Raw genomic sequence first — 27,124 nt, 5'->3', positions numbered from 1 at the left:
TCTATCCATATGCAGATGAGCATGATCTGAAATTTAGATATATATGAAAGAGCAGTAAGGTGTCTTATATTGAAGAAGAATTTCCCTGCTGAATAGAGGAAGTAAATGTATTTTTCCTGGATGTGAGAATTTAATGTCTGGGTGTCATAGGCAAGAGCTTCTCCATCTCTTGATCAGGGGGAGGTAAAAGTGCCAGAAGATATTGGTTAAGGAGGGTGAAGGGCACCCTATGTACATGACCCTTTATTGCACAGTACAGCTCAGTTCTTGACTCGTGATTGCAGAGCTTCCTGGATTCTACCAGAATGAAAGAAAAATCCTGCTTTGGAAAAATCCAAACATATTTTTTCTTCTTTGTATCAAAATTCTTGCATGAATATCCAGGAAACATTGGATATACTTAGTTCTGTGATTTCTATCACAGCTGGTAACAGGGAAATACCTGTACCATTTTTGTTTGTATTCCCTTTCCTGTACCTTTTAGGAATATAAAAGGAGGGTTTTGTCTGCATGAGTATCTTGGGAAGCTATTCTGTGAATGACTTTCTTCAATGACAATCTATGCTTCTGTCTCCAATACTCAGAGCAATTACAGGATGAAAAAGTGGCTCCAACCATCCTCTCTCCCTAGCAGATTACATTTTCTTACTACAGTTAAGTGAACTTTGACCTCTAATCCATTTAAAATGCAGCTGCTGAGTTCTCTTTTGCCTGTTGCTCTGATTCTCTGAGTATTTTATTTTTCACTTCTTTTTTCCCTTCCCCCTCCCATTTCACTCACTGCTTTACCTTATCCTACTCCTCACAGTACAATCTGCCTCACCTTGAAGGTCGTTCACACCATTCTCTCCCTCCCTCCTTGTCTAGTCAAGTCTCTTATCTCGGAACATTAATTTAGCTTGACTACAGTGAGTGAAAGTAATAAAAAATAATTGGCTATTTGCAATACTCCTAATCAAGGTTGTATTCATGTTTCTTTCTCTTTAGAGTCGTAAGGTAATAAAAACAAGTTGCTCTCTGTGAAATGTATTGAAATCCATTGCTAGATAAACATACAAAAATGGAAATGTAGAAATGTTTAATTTTAACTATTCTAGAGATGATAGGATGCTTACTTACTAAAGACAAGTTCCAATTTAATTGCTTCCCTCTCAGCAGAGTTGTCAGAGATCAGCATTTGTGAGTAACATGGACACTTAACAATATGAATCATAACATTTCTATTTAGATTGGTAGAGTCATGACTATTGTGAAACATCTACATTTTAATTTCCTACATTTGTAATCTTTTAAATTGTGATCATGACACAGCAATAGAAAGGAAATTCTGTTTAGATGTTGTCTTTCTAGACAAAGTCTTCACTGTCCTTCTAGAGCTTCATGATCAAAGTTGTGTCCAACTCAAACCCTACAGTTCCTGACCTTCTGCTAAATTATTCCAGCTGGAGAAGAAACTGGGGGTCAGCTAGTTTTCTCCATAACTGATTTTCTGTTCTTTGGGGTAGACTGTCTCTTCTTCTGTTTCTTTTTTAAGTCCACAAATGCATGTCTTTAAAATGAGATTAATCCAAAAATCCCAAAGACACTTTTCCAGACCACAGAGTCAACTCCTTTAGTCAGCAACCTGGCTTACATTTTCTGCTTTAGACTGGTATCATTAGAGTCTGGGTAGGCTTTCATTTTAGTCTCCTCTTTCTCACTGTTGCTCCATTTTTAGTATTTCTCACACTTTCCTTCACATGAAGTAATACTCTGAAATGCTCTCCCTAATGTCAGTTTTCCTTTTTCCCAGCAGACTTGCATCCACCTTTGAAAAGAAAAATGTATCTAACTTCTTTCTTATTCTAAATAAAAACACCAGTTTCAATGAGGTTAAAGCCAGTCCATAAGAGAAACCTAATGCCAATGCTACACATTCTTACGTGGCTTCAATAGTTTGCAATCCTAAAAATCTAGGTGTAAAATAAATGACATATTTCTATTGATCATAAACTCAATGCTACAACTACAGACTCATATAACTTTATCCTTTCCTTGTCCTGCACCACCCTTCAGTAGCTAGGAGATTTCTCAGTCCACAGCAGTCATATAGAAGGGATTACTTTGCAATTTCAGTTGAATCTAAGTAATCTTTTACAGAAAAAACCAAAAATCACTATTTAAGCAATTGGGAACTATTTTACTCGCCTATAAATCAAAATAGGTGATGAGATTTTAGTCTATTTCACTAAAAAAGCCAATCATTCTAGGACTGAGACCAAGTATGGGGAATTCATCTGGAAATGCACTGTTTTTCAGAAAGGTAAAAGAAAATTAAATACAAAAAGAAGCCTTGAAATAACCTTATCTCAGAACACAGCCAATTAGTGTCTTCCTGAGTCCTCTTTGAGCTGTAGCTTTGTTTATGAAGAATGGAACAAGTGGTAAACTTTGGCCTTGTGCTGTTCACTGTCCTCAACTTCTTAGAAGCATAATGTACATTCTTGTTTAATCCCAGCATCAAGCCTCCCCTTCACTTCATTGGCAGCAGCCCATGGCTCTTTGATGAGGTGATTTCATGAGTTTTGTTATGCTGAGGAGGAGCCAGACTCTGCAAGTCTTCCTTACTGTCACATGTAAGTTTCTTGCTGAGTCCATCAGCATGTGTGATTGAATAAGTGAGAAAGTAACATCATTTGGTCCCATGGCTGGAGTAAAGCCTTTCTCAAGATGACAACCAGTCATGAAAATTTAACAGCACTAAGGGAAAATTAAGATTCTGAAATTAGGCTAAATGAATGGACTTCAACATAACATAGCTGGTTTTACAGACTGATTTTACACTGTGACCTAACCATGATAAGATAATGAATCATCCTTATCCACTTAAGGATTAACTAATTCTGGTCTGACACATTTCATGAGAAACACTGCCTGAGGGTTACCAAACCCATTTTGTCCTTTGCATCAGATCCTGCAGGAAAGGAGGGACACATAGAGCTATATCTAAATAGTCCCAGGCACAGCAGATGGACCTTGAGCTGTCTTTTCTGCTGTAGATCCGTATGTAGAATTATAGAATTGTTTAGATTGGAAAAGACCCTTAAGATCATTGAGTCCAGCTGCTAACTCAGCACTGCCAAGTCCATCACTAAACCACATCCCTAAGCACCACATCTACACTTCTTCTAGATACCCCAGGGATGATGACTCAGCCACTTCCCTGAGCAGCCTGTTCCAATGCTTGACAACCCTTTCAGTGAAGAAATTTTTCTTAATATCCAATCTAAACCTCCCCTGGCATAACTTGAAAGAGGACAATTTCCTAATGCGGCCACTGAAATCCTATTTGCACAATGTAACATTTTCCTTTTGATTTAGGTATAAAGGATATAAAACTCAAGGCAATGAAAATAGCATTTACAGGGTTGGTTGTTTTTTCTAAGCCTCAGGGAAAAAAAATATCAGAGTTAAGGTTTCCTTCCTTTTTCCTTAAGCCATACTGTTAGTCATAAGAAAAATATGATGGTAACTTGTTATCTTTTGTAACTCTTGCTGTAACACCTACAGAGAACAATGTAAAGAAAGGATGCAGTGACATGCCTTAAATTAGATCTCACTTTAGCTGGCTTCAAGAGGGTATTATACAGCAGCACAATTTCAAAAAGCAATACATTCCTTGGACTTTTTTTATAATGAATCACGATTGCCAGGGCTGGCAATTCCCAGTATCCCCTTTGCTATTATTTTAGCAGCAGTACACCCTTGGATAAAATATATGTTCCCTGAAAGTGCCAAGATCCTTCTTGCAGTCCGGTCACAGGCTGCACCTGAATGCATCAGCCTGTGGGTTACCCCAGGAACCCCTGCATGACAAGGGGTTGTTCTCAGTCACACTCTGCTGTCAGCACACATCCTGGGCACTGCCATTGAAGTGGCTTCATACAGCAAATACAGAAGGGATGAGTACCTTCTGTACCTTCAAGTTCTCTCCAACACAGTTTTGGCACTGATGAACACTCTAAGGTGCTGCCTTAATGCAAACAATATTCACAAACTGTTTAGTGTGACAAGGAGGAAAACAAAAAAGACGTCAAGATTCAAGGCACATTATTTTGTTGAGTAGGGATTTTCCAACCTCTGTTTAGTGAAAGGTGAAAAGGGTAATGCAGCAGTGCAAGCACCGTATTTCCAAATATCATCCTTTTTGCTGAGTTACACCTGAGCATTCAGGCTCCAAATGAGAGAAGGGTAACTTCTTCTTACTTTTTAGTGGTGAATGCAAATGGCTTAGATTCAGTAAGTTATCTGAGCACACAATTGGCCATTGAATTAAATGAGACTTACCCACTTAAAGTTAAACGTGCCCTGCAGGATGAGCACTACAACACTGAGATATTAAAACTAAACTAGGGTACAGCAGTACAAAAGTTGACACCATCCACCATCTAAAGTACAGGAAAAATTAGGAAGCAAAGGAACAAATCCAGCATACACTGTTTAATACCTTTAGGCATGATGAGATAATAAGTAGGTTATTGTTTTCTGAGCCATTAAAGGAATGTATTGGTTTTAAAGATGTTCTTATTTTTAGTGAAATTTTAGTTCTCACAGGAAATACAGACAGGCTCTTCCTATGGCTTGCAATGTGTTTGCTAGAAACAGCCATCTGCTTCTCCTGCTTTCTCCTAAGGGGAATAAATTCCTTACATCTGGCCTGTATAATAGGACTTAGTGCCAGATCCTAGACCCAATGAAGTTAAATGATGTCTTTCCCTTAGTCAGGAAAAAATCAGGATTGTATTGCTTTTATAGCTAACATCTCCTGCTGTTTTTGCTGGTTTTTGTTTTGAGTCTTATCCTATTCCAGATAACGGGCAGATGTTGCTGCCCATATATCCTTATTTCTAGATTTATGCATAGGAATTCTCTTGCCTTGCTCAGCATAGATGCTCAGTACTACATATTTTCCAAAGAGCTTTTAAAAACTTTTAATTGTCTGAGTCCTAGAGAAAAAACTGCTTAGAAAATCCAAAAATTTAGCAACTAGGAGCTTTTTAGTTTCCCAGTTCTTTTCTTGTTTTCTATTCAGATAATTATTTGTAATTTCTTTAAGCTTTATTCTTTTTTTTTTTATTATTTCACTATCTCACTCTCTGTGTTTTATTTGCTGTTCAGCTCCAGTATCACAGAAACTGCCTACAGTCATTTATTCAACAAAGAACTTATATTTTCTCTACTGAAGGCTTAGATTTTGCAGGTAATTTCTGCATGCAGGTCAGAATATTCCATAGGGAGAGAGGTTCCTAGGATTTTCCTTTCTCCTAAAACAGCTTCTGTGGGCAAGAACAGGTCTACATTTTACATAGCAGTAGACCTGAGGAGTTGTTACATTTCTCCTTATTACTATTATAGCAGTTGGTGAAAGATAGAGATGTATGCTTGTCTTAACACAGGGAAAAATGTAATTATTATGTATGTAATAAGATTTTATACCCAGCCAGTACTGTTGAATTAATTGCAGAAGTAGGCAGGGAAATAAAATCAACCAAAAAGTTACTGAAGCACAGCATAGTGCAGTATAATGCTGTTGCCATGCAGAACACTCTGAGTTTCTGTTATGAACCAAATTGTATAAATTCAAGAATTAGTGGGTTTGGTGAAAACTTTGCTGATTCAAGATATGTTTCTATGAAAGGAGGGATAGTAGTAGAGTATGGAACATCTTGCACATGGTAAAGAAAGGAAGAGTCTCCCTAAAATGCAAAAAAATGAGAGGAACTGCAGCAAAATCAAATTTATAATTTTGTAGGTGTGTCTGGGCAGGGACCAGGAGAGAATGGCTGCTTACTCAGGGGAGAGCAAACAGAGCCAGCCTGAGGCAGGCTAAGGCAAAGAGAGAAAGTCCTCACAACTCGTTCAGCCAGCCTTTATCTGACCAGTTTCAAGCGGGTTTATGTTCTTGAATAAAGTTGATGCTAAAAGTGTTACTTTGATTACTTTGATGCCTGAATTTGTGGCTTCCCTGGTACAATCAGTGCCTTGAATTGGACCTTGTGAAGGAGCCATCTCCAATTCAGCTTTAAAAGCCAGGTGATTTAGTAAAGCAGGTAGAAGACGATAATTCAAAGCATTACTGGGGATTTTAGAGCAGTTATAAATGATCAGTGAATTAGGAATGTGTAGTAAAGAAACTAATCCAAAGCACTTGAAATTACAAAAATATTTTTCTAATATATCTAGGCTGTAAAATCAAGATCAGACTTCATAATGTAATGCAATACAGTGTTTTCTAAGCAGTAAGGATCCTGAATCTGGTTTTAGGATTGGAAATGAATGCTGCCAATGTATTGTATTGTTAGTACTTGTCACCATTTCACCTTTTTTAGGACCATCAGATAACTTAGTATATAATCAGTTGTCATTATATAAAGAAATCACCTATCAATTGTTTATTGAATTCAGCAAATTCATCCTTAAATGTTTTGGTGATTCTTTTCAAAGAGACAATGGTAATTTGTTGTCAGTCCAGATCTAATTTAATCTCTGAATGTCCCTTGGGACATTCTGTTCCTTCAAGACAATCTTCACTGCAATTATTAGCATTTAAATGGTAGTTTGTTATTACTGTAAACAGCAATAAGCATCATCCAAAGAACATTCATCACTACCTTACTCCCTCAATGCATAAATGCAACAATAAAAGCTCTATGCCACTTTTACTTGTGTATTTGCTGCCATAGCTCTTAATTTTTAAATAGCAACATATTACATTTATGATACATACTCAAAGAATGTACAGTTTCAGGCTTGAGTTTCAAATCTAGAGTGTGGATATTGACATTAAATATATATATGCATGTGTGTTGCTGCATCCTCATGGAGAGTTCTGTTTCTGATTTCAGTTAGTCTAACCAGTGCTGCTAGAACTATGATTAGATATACAATCTATGATACTAGATTGTATGTCTATTTTTTCAGGACATTGGTGTCACCTCTGATGTTCTGGTTTACAACATCTACATAACACCATGGAACATGAAAGCAGACATCAGGGAGAGTGGTGTCTGATGTGAAAGAGTTTTTCCGTGCACAATGCTAGCAAATACACAGTAGGTGCTCCAAAATAGTTCCTCTCCTCCATTCAGCTCTTCTTTACACTTTCTTTAACATGTTCTTGAATTGAAACCAGTCCCTCCATCCTCTGCAGCAATGCACTGCTCTCTCCTTATTCAAATCTCATCTCAAGGTGTTTTGAAGAACTCTTAATAATCCCTAAGCAGGGAAAGTATGTGATAAGTAGGACATACATTCCATGGAGAGTGCCAGCTTGTGGAAGATCTACCCAGTGTCACAGGCAAAGGATGTCTTGCAGTAACCCTTATACCTTGGCCTGCATCTGGCTGTCATTTCTGCTGTTTCCTTTGTAGATAAGAAGTATCTTTTCTTCTGAAAGCACCAAGGCAATTACCGGTTCCAGAAAACCAGTAACTTTTAAATTTCCTCATGTTCAGCCAGAACAAGGAGCTTGCTGTGGCAATCAGCCCTGCAGGGTACAGCCAGCATCAAATGTCTCCCTAGTGGTCTCCAGTGTCCATTTGGTGATCCAGGTTTATCTCACCCTGCCACCCTTCTCCTTGCCATTTGAGCTGAGTGACAGATTTCTGCCTCACATCCTATCACCCTGGAGAGTCCTTCTGAAAGCAAGGCACAGGTGTTTCACTCACTGCAAACGCTGCTTAGATGTTTCACATTTCATAGTGTGGAGCTCTCCTCTCATGTATGAGGCTCTGCAGAATCTGGTAATCAAAGTGATTAGGGTGCCTTAGCTCCTTGTTGACCTGCTCAGGCCTTCCTGGAACATTCACTTCTCCTTCTGCACTACTCCTCAGTCCTGTTTCAAATGTCTGAAACTACTTATAGCTAAGCTGGGAGGCTCATAACACAAGTTACTGACTTCATAAAGTAAATGCAGAAAAGTATTAGCAGTGATTGAATATTACTACCAAGCAGAACATGCAATGCTATGCTTCTATATCTTGATACTGTTTTGAAACAGTCACTTCTCCCTCCACATCAGACATTTTTATTCCAAGCCCCTTTTAAATAAGGGGCTTGGAATAAAATAATTTTATTTTAATAATTTAAATAATTTTTTGCTTTTTGAAATAAGCAAAAAATGGTCTAAACTTTCACTCCTGCTGTTCAGTGGGATTTGGGGTTTATTTTTGTTTAATATATTTATCTTAGCTATTTTCCGCCCTTCTAAAAAAAACAGACCTTCCTAAAAAGGTCTTATAAGAAAGCATTTTCCTGCAGAAAACCTGTTGGTGATAATTTTTTCATGGAGTTGAGTCAACTAATATGAGAAAACAAGACAAAGCTTTTAAAAACCCTTCTAAAAATTAAATTACAGAAATGGTACTTGAAAATAAACCATGAGTAGAAAGGGACGTGAGATATGTAAGTGTGAGGAAGGCAGAGATTTTGGATTTTGCAAGAAAATTGTATTTCTTAAGCTAAAATGGCATTGCTTTCTGTTTTCAGTTAACAGGTAACAGATATTTGGGGCCACAGAATCACAGAACAGACTGACTTGGAAGGGACCCACAAGGATCATCAAGCCCACAAATGCTGTTTCTGTACAGGGCAACCAAAATGTTAAACCTTGTATCTGTGAGCATTGTTCAAACACTTTTTGAACACTGATAGGCTTGGAGCCTTAACCACTTCCCTGGGGAGCTTGTTCCAGTGCTTGACCATTTTTAACAGTGAAGAACTTTTTCCTAATATCCCATCTGAACTTCCCCTGAAGCAACTCTAATCTGTTGTCTCATGTCCTATCACTGGACACCAGAGAAGAGATGGGCACTTCCCTCTCTGCTTGTCCATATGAGGACATTGTGGGCAGCAAGTAGGTCACCCATGGTCTCCTCTTTCTGTGCTGAGCAAATCTAGTGTATTTTAGGTATTAGGGCCAGATTAATTTGTGCTGTGAGTTTCAAAAGCTTTCAACAAGGAAATATTTGGCCCTTCATATTAAGTATTTTACTAATCAAAATACAATAAAATATATTAGGGTTTTTTCAATTAAATAGATAAATAATATTAATACCATGAAAGAAATTTACATTTATGTAACACTTCTCACTGACAAAGAATCTCCAAACAATTTATTGATAGTCACAGAAATTTCTAATTAGGAGTACTTCCTTTGATTATTTCTGCTTAAATATGTGTCTTTTTAATCACCAGAACGTCAGGCTAAAGCATATTAACTGTGTCATTCTCTAATCTACAGCCTTAAAAGTGATGAACTAAATCTGTAACCTCCTACTGTGCTACCTGAGTCCTTCCTGGAATGAGTAATCTCACTGAATTCAATGATGCTACTCATACAACTGTTCAGAAGTGTATTAAAATATTGTGCAGCTTACATCTATTCATGTCGGGGGCAATTCCATCTTTTTAAACTTAGTAAACCATGATTTAATCCCAGGAGAACATTAGGTCATTTTTCCTCTGGAACTAACAGAAAAATGGAATCCCAAAAGGAAGAAGACCCTGCTCAGAGCCACGTTAGTCTCATGGTCTGCTGGACGTTGCTGGGAGTGGTGAAAGTTGTGCTTCTGACTTGCTGTACAGAAACAAGAATTATTTTGCAGATTCACCTGCCCTCAAGTCTGCTGTCTACTCTTACACAATGTACCATCAGGTGTTGAAAGTTTTTATGTGCATCTTGTTCATGTAGATGAAGAAGGAGTTAAGACACTCAATTTACTTTTGTGAAAGTTTCTCTTTAGGGTTTCTGCACAGATCTAAAGCTTGAGAGAGGCAGTTACACCAGAAAGATATGGATGAACTGGAGTCTTCTTTGCTTCCCATCAGCTAGAATAACTGGTTGTATAAAAGGGTTATAACCTAAATGGTGTGGAAAAATTGTCACTAGTTCATTAAGGTGGAAGCAGGAAATGCTACTTTTGGCTTTAGTAAGTGTTTTGAAACAAAAATACAAATTTAACTTCGCAATTGAACAATTACATGTTTTAATCTCTCTATAGATAAAGTTGTTGAATGTGTTCAGAAATTAAATGAGTCCCTCACTGCAAAGGCACTGTGGCAGGAAAGAACTGGAACATTTATGGGCGTTGCTGTCACCTTTCAGAGCTGTTAATCACGTTTCTCATGTATCTGTCAGTTCTGCATTTTCAGATAGTATTTTCACTTTTATCTCATCCCAGACACTGGAGAGCTGTTATGGAGCCCCTCATGCACAGGGTCACCTTTGTAAGAAGATTGCATTCTGACTTCAAACACTGTGATTTCCATGCACCTGCCCTATGTGCCAACCCTTCCAGAGCCAATTTAGTCTCTTATTCACATACTTCATGTTTGCCAAATTCAGCAAAACTCTTCTGGATTTGCAATCAGAGCAACATTTCATTCGTTTGTTCTGCAAGAGAAATTGCTTGAAGTAGGAATAGATTTTACACTGCTACTTTTCCCTGTGTCCTACAAACCTAATCATTGTTAGGAATGTGCCTAGCTATAGACTACCAAAGGAACAGGCATTGCTGTGTGTAGGATCTTGTTTTGGATCAAAATTAGAGGGAATATTTGTGTGAGGTGTCTTCCTCTGGGAAACATGGAAATGAGAGGCTCTGAGTGATTTTGCAAAGGAGAGACCCTCTTCCAAAGAAGTAAAGGAGAATGGTGGTGAAAGAAAAGCTGAAAGGAAATCAGTATATTAAGATTATGAACTGAAGCAGGTGACTGACCATATTCCTTCTCCATTTGATTTTAGCTCACCATCAAATTTAAACATTAGGTTTTACCTCTTCCAAGCCCTAAATAGAGATAGTAAATCCTTTCTTTTCTTCACATAAATTTCTGTTTTCAATTGCTGCTTCTGCACCACTTCTCTCTCCTGAGACAGGCTGCAAAAACTGGAAGCCCCTTCACGTCTTTAATATGCAGGTGAGCTGCTATATGGAGGCATCAAATTACTAATGCAGAGCTAAGAACAAGATGATTCATTCATTCTTAGCCTTCCTAGTTCTGCACAACTATCTGATCAAGGTGATATTCAAGGAGGATAGTTTTACAGTTTAACAATAATTTTTATGTAACTTTTTTCAAACATTTTGTATTTTAATGCTGATGCTAATTTTTGCAGGAGAAAGTACATTACTTTAAAAAATAAGGTGGTGAAGTTAATCCTTTACCAAGTCTCCTTCATCTCTCACAGACCATCAGGATAAGTGTAAAAGTCCCCAAAGTTGAAAACCAGTTAGATTTCTTGTGTCCTTACATTAAGGTATATACAGAGGAAACAAATGGGACACGCTGCAGAGACCTCTGAGCTAGCATCCAAAAATCTGGCTCCAAAACTGGAACTAGACCTCACCTGATGGGTGTGTGCCTCCATTTGATGCTGCACCTGAACCAATTCCCTCTTCTGCGAGGCAGTGGTGCTACAAAAAGATGTCTGTAACACTTACGGCTTTTATTTTAGCCCTGTGCCACATCGTGCTTCACAGATTTATTGGCTCTTCTGGAGACAGCTGCAGATGTGGGGATCTAATCCATCACGTCACTGGACACATCCTAAAGGTGTAAGAAGGTCTTTCTTCCACAGAAAACAAGTTTTTCCACAAAGTTTATGGAAACCAAAATTAGGCCACTGAAGCTGAGATACTTCTGGGGTGGCAGTAGTTAACTAGCTCTTTGAAGGTTTAAGAATTTCTTACTGGAAAGCTTGTTGCATCAGAGTGTGATTAAAAGGACACTGTCTTCCAAGAAGGCAGAGACAAATGAGTCAAAACAAAATGATAGATTACACAGACAAGGACAAGATGCTTTTGCCTGGTGATATAGAGGAATAGCACCAGGGAGCACAGAGCACTGGAATAAGACAACCTCAACAGTTGGGTTTCAGCCCTATTACAGGCATAAACAAATAAAAAGTATCAAGTGAACTTGCAGAAAAATCATAATAGGGGTATCAGAAGTGTACTGGGACATCACAGTTCCCTGGCCTGCGTTTATTCCATTTTACTGTGTGAATTAAACCTACAGTTCATTTTTTGGCAGCTGTAAACATTAATTGACATGCCAGTTTGGAGATCAGCTATACTGCTTTTATGATGTACAGAAGAAGCTATTATGGAATTAACTCTCATGCAGTGAGCTGGGAAGAGAAGGTGGGTTAAGTGTATCATTTCATGCAAGCTGTGCAGCTGCACAGAGCCTATATGGCTCAAGCATAATTGTTCTTATGGGCTTTTAAAAGCAAAAGAAAGAAAGAAATCAGTGCTTTGAATTGGCAAAGTATCTCCTTAAAGGCCCTTAAATTATTTGATTTATTTGGTTTGTATCTGTAAAAGACTAGATAAACAATTTGGGATTTTGCTACCTGTTTTCTCATTTCTTCTTCTGATTAGGAAAAGTTCATATTAACTGAGTGAGAAGTGCACAGCAGCCAGGATTTTGATGTTTCCACAATAAAGAATACCATAGGAATGATGAACCATTTGTAGAACTGCAGTGAACTTTGACTCCAGAATATTTGCAATAGCACAGGCCTGGAAACAAAATATTCAGAAATTTTGAACTTGTATAACCAGGTATATATATCTATATTACTGTATAACCAGTTTCATATATATATATATATATATGAGAGAGAGAGAGAGAGATTTTGAACCTGTATAACCTGTTATACATGTAACTCTGACTTCCTGACATGGAATATGCAACTGATTTGATACAAGTTATTATAATAAAGGCCAGTTACAGGTGTTGAAGAATGTCACTAGGATAGTTATAGACCAGATCAAAAGTATTCTACAGCATCGGAAGGATGGCCAAGATGACTTTTTTTAAATGCTTTGTTTGTCTCTAAGAATCAAAAAAAATCTGTTTATGCTTTTAATTTTTTTATTAGTCACTAGTTAAAGGCCTTATTTCCTTCTTTTTTTTTTTTTTCTTAAACTAGTTTCATCTTGTTATACTTAATGGAATTATAATCCTTTTTACTCCATGCATTTTTCAGAGGATACAAGTATTTTCATACTAATTGCCTGTGCAATGCTAAATAATCCATTTCAGGCATAGCACAGTTAATCTTTTCTGTTTCTGGCAGAATTAATGGTAAGAAATATTTTGCTACAGTTGAGTATAAATTCCTATCTGGAAATATAATTACTGTCTGACAAGATATTAGGCAAATATTGAATACTGTGCTGAGAATGAAGCCTTCTAAACAGCTTCTAAATTTACATAAACCATATTAATTAATTAATCTTCTGCTAAAAATACAACATGCACATCTGTGTTCAGCATAAAATTTTTCAGTCTGGTAGCATCCTGGAAAGATCACAGTGGAAACTCTCAAAAACTAGGAAACAAATCCAAGACCCTAATCAGTCAACTGCAGCAAACTGGATCAGAGAGCAGGAGCTCTCCCTGTCACTGTGGTCATTCCTGCCAGACATCTGGCTTTTCAACCTGAGCCAGCAAGGAGGAGAAGCATGGAGAAACCTGAGAAAATATTTCAAAATGACCAGGGATATCTGAGTCTGTAACAGATTTGTAACACTTTGTATGGTGCCTGTTGTTTAACAGTGAGCCCAAGAATAAGGTTTGCAAATATTTAGCATTCCTCCTGTAGCTGTATTTGTCAGGATCCTGAAACGTGTTAAGCTCTCTTCCTCTCCAGGAAGAAGCTTGCAAGTCATAGCACTGCAGGGAAAGCAGAGCCTCTGAGTATTTTGCTAGGATGTGGTTTTGCAGCTCTCAGTTGTGCTACAGTATGGCAACAGGGCTGTGTCCCTACAGCCCATTTCAGAATTTAGGAGCAACTAGGCAGATGATCAACAAATAAAATGAGCAGAGAAAATGTAATTACTTGTCTTTTTATCCATAAATGCTGTGGTGTATAAGGCAAACAAATTATGAAACAAGGACCGGAGATCACTTTATCACAGTGGTCAAAAATACCTCACAGCTTCTGCACTTCTTACTTATAAAATAATTCTTTATATGGCTTGTATCCTTGAAACAGACTCTAGAGTTATCTGAAAATGCCATGTGACAAGGAAAGAATTTACCATTGATGGCTGAAGCCTTCTGGCCATCAAGAACCCACAGGAGGCATAGCCAAGTGTCACTGTACTGCCAGACTCGCCTTCTCATTCTTTTGAATGGAGGCTACCCTTGAAAAAAGGAGAGGCATCAGCCAAACCTGCTCTGCTTCAGTGATTTACAGCTTTGCAGAGCCCACAAGTATTGTTAGGAACATAGCACTAGTTAGAACAGAGTTTCTTTGGGCTTCAGCATACACCAAAAGACTCAGGACAGATTTAGCTTTGTTTATAGCAATTCATTCTGCCATAAATGGCACATGGCAGGAATGTTAACCAACCTAAAGTTTTTCAGGTAATATTTGTCCATTGCTGTCAAACACCATTCTTCTAGATGAGTCTTTGGGGGTATGTAAATATTTATTTATTTTATAATCTGAACTATGTACCTTTTGTTTCTAGATCACCTTTTTATTATCTGGTTTCAGTTTCTAACTAATGCCTCACCTGCCTGTCTCTAATTTTTCCTCTAGCTACCTGAAGAATTTCCTTATTTTGAGACCAAATTTAACCACATTATTTTCCTGTAATCTGCAGGTGATGCTTTTCCGTGTGTCAGGATTTGTGCTAAATGAGTTGTGGGCAGACTAGATGCTTTCTTGGGCTTTGGTTGCATCTGAGTTTAAAAAGCAGTTTAAAAGACTTAGCTCATTCTTATGCTGCTAACAGTATGCACCTCATTCTCCATGTGAAATCTGAATTACCTATGTTATTTTTTTTTCATTAACTAGTATATTTGTGTGCTTTAAAACTCGTTTACAGGCTGGAGGATTCAGTTCAGAAGGTAAATTGCAGTTACTGATGATGTTTGTAGAATCAAAATGAAGTTCTGAACTTTTACAAAATATCTTCTGTGGCTGCAGCTCTTTGGCCAAAGAGAGCAACAGGCATAATTTTCCCAGGCATTGCCCTGGGGGAAGGCTGTGAGAAGATCAGAGAGAAGAATGATAAACAATTCTTATCTTCACTTGCTGCACCTGTTGTTGTGAACATGTGGAATGTGTTATGGAGATTTGTTTACCAGAGGGTGGTTTCTTAATTAGCCATTGGTGATGGTGTTTGGATTGAAGGACCAGTTCGGTCCACCTGTATGGCGTCAGTCAGTCCTAAGCGATAGGCGAGCACCATTCCAAAGGGGAGCAGGGTCCATGTGAACAGCAGCTGAACATGGGTCAGTCAGTCCTAAGCGATAAGCAAGCGCCGTTCCGAAGGGGAGCCTTCTGAGAATCATGGAGTCAAGGCAAATTATTACCCAACTGAGGGCCTGTGGCAAAATTTTCAATGGTTCTTTCTTGTTTCCTTGAAGTTCTGGGAGGACAATAACCCAATTAAGAAAATAAAACAACTTCCTTTTAATAGCAAACACTATGATCTGGAACAGCCCATGAGAAAGAGGAAGGAGACAAAGCCACCCAACTGGATATGTGATCATTGACAGTGATCTGTCTCTGTACGGTGGGGTGAAGGAGTAGAGTCAATTCTGCACAAGAGGTACAGGCATCAAATGGGGGTCTTCAAATAGACTCTTCTCCTTGAACAACATAATTGATCCCAAAATTGACAGACATCTCAAAAGCTTATGCTCACACAAGCACATGTTGCCTTCACTTGTCATTATATTGGGCTTCTTACTGGAGCTGTTTCGAGGATGGGGTGGGTTTGGGGATACTTTTTTTGGTTTCTTTTTTTTGGTTGGGTTTCTTCTTTTTTGGGGGGGGGGGGGGGGGTGGGGGACCAGGACTTGATTTGGGGTTTAGGCGGTTATTTTTTCATTATATATGAGAGCATACAGAATTTTGCAGCTGCATGTATTCACTTTGATCTAATGTGAATAGAGAGATACCAGATTATAAAATTACCAGTTGTTTGGTTGATTGAAAAGGAGGAAAAAAAAAAAAAGAACGAACAGTGTCAGCCTGTCTATTACAGTTCCTCGAGTGAGGTTCCAATTTAGGCTTGTCTGATATAAAGAGGGATTCACACTTACTGAAAGCTAATAAGCCAGCCTGACACCAGTTTTGGATTAGACTTGAGCAGAGTTTCAAGTTGGATGGGAAGACCCTGAGGATGAAGAAAATCAAAGAATAAGGTAATTAGTGTCTATGCTACAGTATCATATTTTCAGCACTATGTTTTTATATCATCAGCTGTGGAAATTCTCTGCGAAAGATTTTTTATTGTCATCTCACTTCAGGGACTAGATTCTATAGATGGACAGGCAAAACAATACTCCCTCCTCACATTGCATATGCTTAGCTGGAACTGGACAGTGACTGCCATTTCCTGCAGGGGCTGTGGTGACACTTCATTCTCCTGCTAAACAGATACTTGCATTTTTTCACTAGGACAGAAGGGTTAGATAGGTGGCTGGAAAAATCTGTAAAAAAGGATAAACCCATTAATAGCATTGAGTTGGCCTAAGTTCATGTCATCTGGAGAGTTAGAAGAGAAGGGCTTGCAATGACTGCATGTCAATATTAAAAACCAAAAACTTGAAAATTATTCTGAAAGGGGTACGTCAACCAGAGTTAGTATAAAAATTTTAAAAATGTTCGAGGCAAAAGTGTTCCTTCTAGTGTCTCACTGAAATTTATTTGGTAATGTCCGATGAAACACTGAAGCATAGATGCAGCAAAACCATTTTTCTATTTTTAAAACTTTTCAGGGACTTCTTTATTAGCCTTATAATGGCATGGTCTTCACTTTCCCTGCTCTTCTTTCCTTGTCTTGCCTCATAACATTGATGTATCTTCCCACTTACATTTGGGCAGACTCTGGTACAAACTTTGGAGATGAAAAATATGCCTGCTAAAAGTTTTCTGTGGGAAAAGATGAACTTCAAGATTTTCAGTGAGATGAATGGAAAGAAGGTCAACAGAATCCCATCACTCCAGAGAGCAGATCAGTGAAGCACAGGGAAAATCAAGGTGTGTTGGGGTGTGCCCAATCCTTAACAGACTGCAAAGGGACTCTGAAAAGAGAGCGTGGAAAGGAAGAATGTGAGGAACTTTGAACTACAGCTGCCATGAGGCCACAGGAGACCTTGCACTATCATGGAAAACATTGAGGACCCAACCCTTAATGTACCTTTACAGGATTTTTCTTTCAGTTGACACACTTTGTAACATTTTATTCTCAGAAAGACATTATTATTTGCTCCTTCTATCTGTAAGAACTAAAGATGAAATAGACTTTCTGAAGACAAAAGCTCTGTTTTTCTGCAATCTCCAATCCTGATGGCACAGTCTCACAATTATTTAGTTTCTGAGGTCCCATCTCATTTGGTGCAAATGAGCAGCACCGAATGAAACAACATAGTCTTGTGAATGCCTGTCATTCTTTGAAATATGGAATTGAGAACCATTTGCAGAAATCAACATTATTTATGATCACCTGTAGAAACCCATTTTGTGTGTTTCTAATGAATTTGATCTATTTTTCTCTATGATCATTTCTTTACTGGTAGAACTGACAGTTTTAAACAATTCTAAATGAACAGATCAAGAAATACGTAGAATAAATAGAATGTCCTGTGTACAAATGCTGATCCTGCTTCTTTTACTAAAGCAAAAGACCTTCATAATTCATCCATGCCTTCACAGTCATGACTTATGGAGCTTTTATGCTCATGAGAGAAATGTAATACTCACCCTTCATGGGGTGAAATATTCTGTATGGGCTGGGGATTTTTCTCTACTGATCTCTCTCTTAAAGGTCTGATGAGAAGTGTTTTTCAAGGGTTAGATCTCTTTACAGAAATTAGATCACTACAGATCACTGGCAAAACATAACCAGTTTCATTGTTCCAGATTATCCTGACTTTACAGCTTTATTGCATATTTCTTTCATGCTCACATTGAACATGAAATACCAAGACATTTTTGTATGGCATTTGACTGAGGACACTGTACACAACTATTTATGGACACAGGTGTTACAGGGAAACATGAATTGAGAGCTGATCTCCAGGCACCCTGAGGAAGAGACTCTCACGAATAGTTTGGGCCAGCAAGAGGGTGTCAGCACCTTGAGCCAGGTTCCACCGAGCTGAACTATGTGACTGGTGTTAAAAATTTCAGATGAGATTTTGAATGAACTACTTCAGAATGGTAGTTTTGCAAGAATAAAGCCAACTAAAGCAGTCAGATGTCTCATCAAAGACTTATGAATAGTACCAGTACAATTTATTTATATGTAATTGCAATAGTTTACCCCAGGCAGTGACCAAGTCCCACACAGCCCTTCCCTCCCTCCCCACCAGTGGGATTGAGGTGAGAAGTGGAATGGTAAAAACTAGAAAACTTGTTGGTTAAATTAAAGGCAGTTTAATACCACAAAAGCCACACCAAACAAAGCAAAACAAGGAAATAATAACTGTAATCATAATAATTCCCTGATTTCCATGGCAGGCAGGTGCTCAGCCATCTCCAGGAAAGCAGGGCCCCATCACAGGTAATGTTTACTTGGGAAGACAAACACCATCACTCCAAATGTCCCCCCCTATTCCTTCTTCACCTCACTTTTTATACATAGCATGATGCCAAATGGTCTGGAATATCCCTGTGGTCAGCTGGGGTCACCTGTCCTGGCTGTGTCTCCTCCCAAACTCCCATTCACCCCCAGCCCTCTCAGCACGTGGCAGTAGCAAAGCAGAAAAGGCCTTGGCTCTGTGCAAGCCCTGCCCAGCAATAACAAAAACATCTCTGCGTTATCAGCCCTGTGCTCAGCACAAACACAAAACACAGCCCCACAGCAGCCACTGGGAAGAAAACGAACCCTGCCCCATGCAGAGGCAGCACAGTGGTGCACAGCACTGCCTTCTGGCAGGATGTGTGTGTGGGTACTGCTCAGAGCCATGCAGGAGAGAGCAAGGCACCAGGACACGTATGGGATACGGCTTACAGCCCACTGCTCAAAGCCAGTGCTCTCACTGCAGGTGCAATTTCACCTGCACACTGTGAAATTATGTTCATGCATTTTTAGGTACTCATATGCATGTTTAAAAAAAAATCAGTTGAAGGAACGAATACACAGAACAGTGTAGGGACACAAAGATGCAAATATGCAAAGTGTAAAAATCAAATATTGATTTCTGCCATTGTTGTGGTTTGTTCTATGTTTGTTCAGTTTTCCCCCATTGTTGTGTTAAATGGTTCTGCCCGAAGTTTCCAGCAAGTGTCAATCCCTGTACCCCTCCCACGTTGTCCTGGTTACCCCAATGTATCTCGTTTGTTCCCCTCCCCTGGCCGCCTGCCTGTCATCCGGCACCCCTGCCTCTTTTTCCAGAAGCTTCTGGCTGGGGTGTTGGGTGATTGGTTCAGGGGCCAGGGCCCCACCCGCAACTGTCTCCCGTTGGTTGTATGCTGCTGTCAGTCCTCAATGTATCTTTTGTACCCCTCTTCTGATTTGTTGTTCCCAACCCCGCCTATTCCCTATAAAACCTGAGGTTTTTCCCTGCCTCAGGGCTCAGACTTCAGCTCCCCGACTCATCAACACCCCTTCCAATAAAACCTCCTAACCTACGAAGATCTGAGTCGCCTTTTCTTCAGCGCCCTGCGGCTTTGGAGTTTCTGCCCGCGGCCATCTGCCCTGAAGCACAACACCGCTTGAGCACAGGGTCTGGGCTTCGCGCCTGGGCAGTGCTCGATTGGCTGGAGGTTGGCTGGACACTTGCTTCCCTAGCCTGGGCACCTTTATCATCCGGCCACCGCTCCATGCCATGAATTACTGAAAGCAATAGATGCTCTTCAGAAATTGATGATTCTAGGCAACTTCTTTGTGCCTCAGTTTATACTTACATACCTTAATGTATTAATGGTATTTTCAGACATATTTTACAGCTCACATAATGCTCTTAGAGTTTTTAGAGAAGTTCTGGTGAACTTACATGTACAAATTATGGGACAAAACGATCAAAAGTCTTGCATAAAATGTTTGAATCTAAAACAGCGATTAGACATTGATACTATTTTGTAATGCAGAGTTGAAACTTTTTATCATTTTGGAGAAAGTTTATCTTTTTTTGTTCTGTTTCTCACTTTACTGCTAGCAGGTGAAAATGTATTGTGTAACATCTCATTAGATAATTACTTGATTAAAATTTAATGTCTTCTACAGACTCTTCCAGAACTAATTCACTTACATTGTAAAATTTTATATGGCTGGTATTATTAAGTTATTGTATTTTAAACAGATTGCATGAATATGATTATTTCATTAAACTACCAATTATTCTTGTGTATATGTGTGCTGGCAAGGAAATAATCAAATAATGGATACCAATGCCACCTTCTCAATTGCACACTACTCCTCAGCTATCTAACCTGTAATTTTAATGCAACATTTTCTCCTTCGCTAACACACTCTGCAGTTATATTGAAATTATAGCTAAATTGTGCAAAAGTTAGAAAATTTTGAAATGAAGCGTTAGGTAAAACTAGCAGTTCTTTGCACATGCATAATTAAAATAAATTTTCACTATTGGAGGAGTGTTCCAAAGAAGAGGAAAAAGGTGAGAAGAGCTAGCTGAGCTCTTGATTCTTCTTGCGCATCATCAGCAAGAAGACTTACTAATTTCTTTGTGATGACGCCTATCTGGTGTCACCGTTAACCAGTAAGGTACTACAAATACTGGAAAGTCATAAAATCTGAAGACCTAGAGTTCCATGGGTGAGAATGGACTCACCCAGTCTCTGAAGCCTTTATTTTCAGAAGAACCTTGTTGAGTGAGTCCTTGGTCCTTTTGTTGGGGTTTGTGGTTGATTTTGATCCTGTTTTTAGGACAGACTAAGTGGTGTTTCCACGTTTCACATGATGTACTGCAGGGAGAGAATCAGAGCTGGGATTCAGTGTGGCTGTAGAGCAGTGCTGAAGGGATGTGCCCTGGGGAGGATGGTCTGACTCTCCACCCCACAGGCTTACAGCACAATGAAGTGCAAAAATACTGTTTGGAGTGCTCCAGGCACAACAGTTTATTCAGACAGGAGTAGGAGAAGGAAATTAGAAACAGAAGAGTAGAAAGAAAAGGAAAAAAAGGTGATGGGATAAAATATGGATCCTCAAAGTCTGAAATACAACACCGTAACAGTTTTTCTTCATTCCCTTCACAGTTTTAAAACGTCTTTAAACTTACTTAGAAAACACCATGTAAAAAAATGATATAGAGGAAGCATTATAAATAATCTATAGGGCAAAAACTGACAACAACTAAGGCTGGCCTTCATCTAGAAAACTTAAAGGTAAAAAAGGGGGATAAATGAAATGCACTATGTAGCAGAAATTACAAATGCCTTCTGAATATAAAACAAACTTAAATAAATTATTCTTTTTGCTTTCTTGTTTGTCTATGAAACATTTGCTTAACAGCAGGAACAGTATCAGATTTTTTGTAAATAGTTAAGTGGTTTTTGTTAAGCAAAAGTATTTTGGGTCAAGGAAGCCAAGACTTAACCAGAGGTAGAGACTGAGCACCACTCCCACCCTTCAGACAACAGTCTGCCTCAGTGTCCAGTCTCTGGGAGAAAGCTGTGTCAGGCTGACTCACCTTCTGCCCTGGAGCCACCCCACCGAGGGGCTGCTCCCTGCCCATCACTGACCAGCACGGGCAGATCCCGACCGAGAGTAGAGACAAAGGAGTGAGAGAGGTCCTTTGTGTGAGTCTCCAAAAGGACTTCCTCCCCAAAGCTGGTCAGAAACAACTAAGCACCTTTGGTACTCATGCAATAGCTTATAAAGGGAGGAGGTCTTAGGGGTGGATACACTGCATCACCCAATGCAGAGCACAGGGCGGGGATATATAATCTCACAAGCAATGAGGACTATGAGGGGAGGAGAGCACCTTCCCAGAACCAATGGGAACTCAGGGGTCATATCAATGACACAGAAGGTTCTGGAAGGAGAGGCTTGGTTTACACTACCTGACAGGGGAAGGTTACAATGACAGACATGGAAGTATCGGGAATAAGGGGTAGGTACTTGGACTGACAGATGGGGAAAGGGGAGGAAACCGTGCTGGACTAAACCAACTGCAAGGGGGTAGGTAGGAACAAGCCATTTAAACAAAATGAACAAAACACAACAACAGTCAAAAGAAATATTACAAGAAACATGCACCACTACAACAGTCAAAGCAAATTAGTGAAGTGGAAGGAGGAACGGTGTGGCATCATGTGTTTTTAAAATATTTATGTTGATTCTGTTGTAAAGTTAGGTATCCTTTGTATAGTTTAAGAAATGGTTCGATCCTCATTTCCCCCAATGTCATCCTCTCAGAATGGTTTCTCCCCAAGTCGTTTACCACCTGTTTGTTCCACCAGTGGCTTGCCCCTCAAAGTGATTGATCCTTTGTTCCTCCCCCTATGCCCTTATAAGTTTCTTTCCACCCTCATGGTGCTGCCCACTTCCCCTGCCTGTCATTGTAACCACCCCCCCCCCCTTTATTTCGAGAACTTTTGGTGTCAATCATCCTTAACCCGATACATGATTTGCCTCCGGGGCTTCTTCCCTCCCCTGTGTAATCCTCATAGGTTCAACTGTGTTTCACACTCCTCCCCTGGCCTTTGCCTATTGGTTGCTTTATGTCTCCTCCTATCATGCCCACTCCTTTATAAGTGCCTCCCCAGACCCCTCCTTTCTGATGCTTCTCCCTGATCTCCTCTGGGAGTGAAGTTTCCGTGACATCTACACAAGTGTTCACTCTCACCTTCCTTTGCTACGGGACTTTGCAGCATGCTCTCGTCTGTGCCACCCACGCCGCAAACGGCACCACTACCCAGAGGTTCCCCAAGGAGAGCCCGGGAGTGGCTGATCTTGTGGCCCCCTCCGGTCACAAAGGGAGTGGCTAGCTGGTATTTATCCAGCTCCTGTGGCCGCAGAGCGAGCACCAGAACGGGATGTAGGATGATGAGGAAGGGTGGCCACCTCAGTTCCCTCTCTTTTGTCTTTTCTACCTGTTCCCTTGTCAGCAGCCTGTAGATATATTGAGCATGTTTTTACACAATCTATGATTTAACAGTAGTCAAATACTGTTTCTTAGAAACAAGAGCAGCCTATGAAAATAATTACATCGGAGTCTTCTTCCAACTTTTCTGATTTTTTTTATTTAAGAATTGAAGTCAGTTGTTGCTGGAAGGAGGGAACAAAGAAAATGCAATCTGGTGACAGCTGGTTACACTTTGGTTCACATAAAGTACTCTTAATCCTTGCCACAGCACTGAGAAGTACACAATAAAGAAATAGACTGTATCAGATGCAGGACCAGTAGGTAGGATTGTAGCTGAGATTTCTCAGCACTTCATTTTATTATAGTAGTACCTTTGATTTCCCTAATTGCCTATAATTCAGATGCAATCCTGTGGACTGACACTTAACATTGTCATGTTGAGCACATACATCAGCTAGAGTTACTGAGTAGAATTTTCAGCAGCTTGAACTACCAGTTCAAAGAGGAGGAAATTTTTTCAATGCCATTTTAAAGTTTTATGGGAATTCCTTTTCAAAATGAGCATATACATAGAAAGGAATCCTACTGATGCTGCCCTTCCAACCCTTTTTTTGGCTTTTTGCAGCTGCTGAGCATTTGACTTTCAACCCTAATGTTGTTGTCTAGTACTTCATGTTGGAGATACTATGTAATTTTTTCACAGTGAGTTTCTGCAAAAGCATAGATTTGATCTGAATGTATGGTACACAAATCACAGAGCAATGAAAACATCCAGTGCTTTTAAAGGAAACCTCGGTTGATTTCTGCAGCTCTCCTGATTACCTTCTAATAAACATGAATCTATCTCTTAATACAATCTATCTGTGCATTAAAATCTGTTTATTTTCATTACAGCGTAGGGCCTGTGCAACTGGTCCTGCTGTTTCTTGTCCCAGTTTTGGCTGACATCTGTATATTAGATCATTAGGGAAAGACTAAAATAAATTTGACTTCAGCTGCTTTTTAAAGTATTAGGTTATCTCTGAAAAGTGGTTTTCTCTTCACTTATCACTCATGCCTATCTCTTCCATGATTTTGCTAATAATTTGGGGTTTTTTTTAACATTGGCATGTTTCCTCAGCTATCTTCCCTTGACAAAGCAAATGGTATAGAATCCAAACATGAATTTTCCTGTGTTTTGTGCCAAGAATACTGGCAAACTGTTCCTGATCAACCTCCTGGAAGTCAGACAAAATATCAGATTAAATTACCAAACCTTCACTGGCCATGGAAGTTTTGCTTGGTCCAAGGGTGTGTCTTGGCTCTGACTTCAGAAAAACATTCTTCAGCAACAAGATGGAAAGTGTATATCTTTTGTCAAGGCAGATAGGTCAGAGTCTAATCTCTACATCTCCTGAGTACTGGTACTGCAAGAATTTTTTTAAATACTGTGCAGATAGTATTGACAAACTATATATATAAATATAATAATTTAATATTCACATTGATTAAATACATCCAAAGTTTGGCTGATCAGGCCCTCCTTAAGCTTGGTTTGAATGATTAGAAAATACTTATTATTCCTTCTTCAGATAAAATAAGGCAAAATTGTTGAACAGTTAGGAGTGTATGAATGTAGAGTGAAAACCCCTCAGATCATCCAAGTTCTCTGTCATTAACTTTGACACCCTAATCTGATAAATTTTTCCTGTATGAAAGGCTGAGATACGATTTCTTGAAAGAGCCATTTCACATACTCCATGAGAAGCTTTGGCAAAAATATTCCTTATAATTCCCTGGTTCTCTTTGCCACCTAATGTATAGAGAAACATAGAATGCAGAGCAAAGTATCAGAAGGATATAAATCCTTGGAAAAATGAAATGCAAGAAAGACATTTTTAAGCACCGATTTTAAACCCAGGTCTCCAGAAGTCACGAATAACGAGCAATGTTCTTTGAACAGGGCACATGTATGTATTGAGAGTAGAGCAACCAGTGGATTTTCTCTGAAGTTTGTTGGTGGTTTTTTTTGTTTGGTTGGTTTTTTTTTTTTCAAAAACTCTCAGGAAGAAAGAGGTCATCAAACCTCTTCCCAGAGTTTGTATGACTGTAAAGTCAACATTAGATCTATTAGAATCAGCAATGACAGAATTGCCTATGGGATTTCATCATTAACATTTATTCCCCTCTTAAGATTTTGTTTTCAGGAAGGGAGCAGTAGTGTATTTTATGGAAGGAAATTGTGAAAACTGGAGTTCCAGATATGCTGTCTACACAAGTAGTAGCAGTAAGGCACTAAAGTAACCACAGAAGGGAGCAAAAGTCTAGAGGCAAAATGACATAAAAGCAGAACCAAAAAAAGAGGTAATAAAAGGAAGGGGTTTTAGTTCTGGGTTTGAGCACTTCTTTGTTCAGTCCTTCTTGCTAAACACATAATTACCAATCTTACAGACTGAACTGTGTTAATCAAAAAGAGGTGGTGGTTAGTAGCAGCTCAGCAGTTGTGTGTAAATAGAGTTTTAGGTATTAAATGACAATTAAAGGCTGTTAAAAAGTAAATTACCAAGTGATGAACTAAGCCTCATGAGGGCTGGAAGGAAAGTAGTAAAGCTGGATTCAACCACAAACTACTAACTACAAACAAACTACTGGCAGCATGTCTACTTCCTAAAATACCTTATTAACATCCTCTTTAACTCTTTTAAAAGTAATAGAAGAAACTCACAAAGAGCTATAGCAAAATACTGAAACCTCTCTCTCAGCTTCTGAAACCAGAAAATCTGGAAAATGCTTTTCATTTTAAAAGGAAAATAGCAATGTAAAAATGGGATTATTCATATAAATTTCATCTCTACGTTATATGCCTAAGCTTAAACTTCACCTGAGCAGTCTTGACAATTTTTGGGTCTTCCTCTAGTAAAAACCCAGCCTAACGTGTAGCTGATGACATAGTGCCAACCAAGAAGAGAGGGAAGCAGCCCTGCCAGAACAGCTGAGCCCAAAGGAGTGTCCTGGATGTCCCAGAGTGACCAGGGACTTTGCTTTGATGGTGTGAAGCTTGTGGCATTTTCTCACTCACCTTGCTCATTTTGGGGGGCTAAGAATGGCCATAGCAGGTTCCTAGTGGAGATCCCTCAATCAGGGGAGCCTGTGGAAATGGCTGTGGGAATGTCCCACAGCAATGCAGCTGAGTCTGCTCCCCCTAGAGACACAGGAGAGAGGTGGAGCCTTGGTTCTCCATCCATCACTTCTCTGATGAGGCAGTGATGTTCCACGCTTGTCTCAGGTCCTGGAGTCATCCTACCTTCCCTCCATTTCATAACTGAAGTTCCTGTATTGGAAGCTTTATTGCCAGGAGAAATCTGGGGTAAAAGGGACAGTCTTAGGAATTACACAGCCCTGTCCGTTGACAGGAGGAAGTCTAGGGTGTGTGGGACTATGCATGAAATGCTTCTGATAAGTGCCTAGGTGAAACGAACCCAGATCTGCTAGCTGAGAGCACTCTAACCAGGAACCAGGCTCTGCATACATTTCTCTTTGCCTGCATAAAGGGGCATAATTGAGTTTTTAAGGTGCAGTATCATGTTTTAAACTATTTTGATAAGTATTTCACATTGGCTTTTTTTCAAGGACCCTAATTTTCATCAAGCATGTCTGTTCTACCCACTGCAGCTTCCCTTAGATCCAAAATCACAGAGCATTACATTAAAAAAAAAAAAAAAAGAAGAAAGCTATCCACTGGTGCTTAAAAAATTGAATGTAATTTTGAATGTCATTTTTACTTACAAACACTAGCAGGTGTTGAGCAGAAAAAAAGAGCTCTTCAGGTATGAGGATAGTAAGAGAGGTAGAGATAGAAAATAAATGTGAACAATGCTTACACTTGCTCAACATTTCTGTGCCAAAGCCCACTCCCAACACAAGCTCTCTCATTCACTCAAGTTTGATTACCTGTTTCTGTTTCTGCTCAACTTCTGACCTCACCCCCTCTCTGGTAAGGTCCTACTTTCTTCTGCCCACTTTTTCTAGTATTTTGTGATTCTGATCCTATTAAGAAATGTGCTCTATATAACATAAGATA

At 39.2% G+C, this 27,124-nt stretch overlaps 1 protein-coding gene across 2 annotated transcripts in view; it reads right to left on the bottom strand.

Moving 5' to 3' along the window:
- LOC129133887 (uncharacterized) overlaps nt 1–27,124 on the bottom strand; it is a 306,814-nt gene that overhangs the window by 104,509 nt on the left and 175,181 nt on the right. Inside the window, exon 4 of one of the 2 annotated variants that reach the window (XR_013181048.1) lies at nt 20,809–20,941. The exons of the other annotated variant lie outside the window; for it this stretch is intronic. The gene's annotated coding sequence lies outside the window, so the exon portion shown is untranslated. The remainder of the gene's footprint in view (nt 1–20,808; nt 20,942–27,124) is intronic. 2 annotated transcript variants of the gene reach the window in all.

The sequence above is a fragment of the Agelaius phoeniceus genome, chromosome 2 (genome assembly GCF_051311805.1).
Source record: "Agelaius phoeniceus isolate bAgePho1 chromosome 2, bAgePho1.hap1, whole genome shotgun sequence".
In the NCBI taxonomy this organism is placed as follows: Eukaryota; Metazoa; Chordata; class Aves; order Passeriformes; family Icteridae; genus Agelaius; species Agelaius phoeniceus.
The sequence above is the reverse complement of the archived record's forward strand: the minus strand, read 5'-3'. Positions and strand labels throughout refer to the sequence as shown.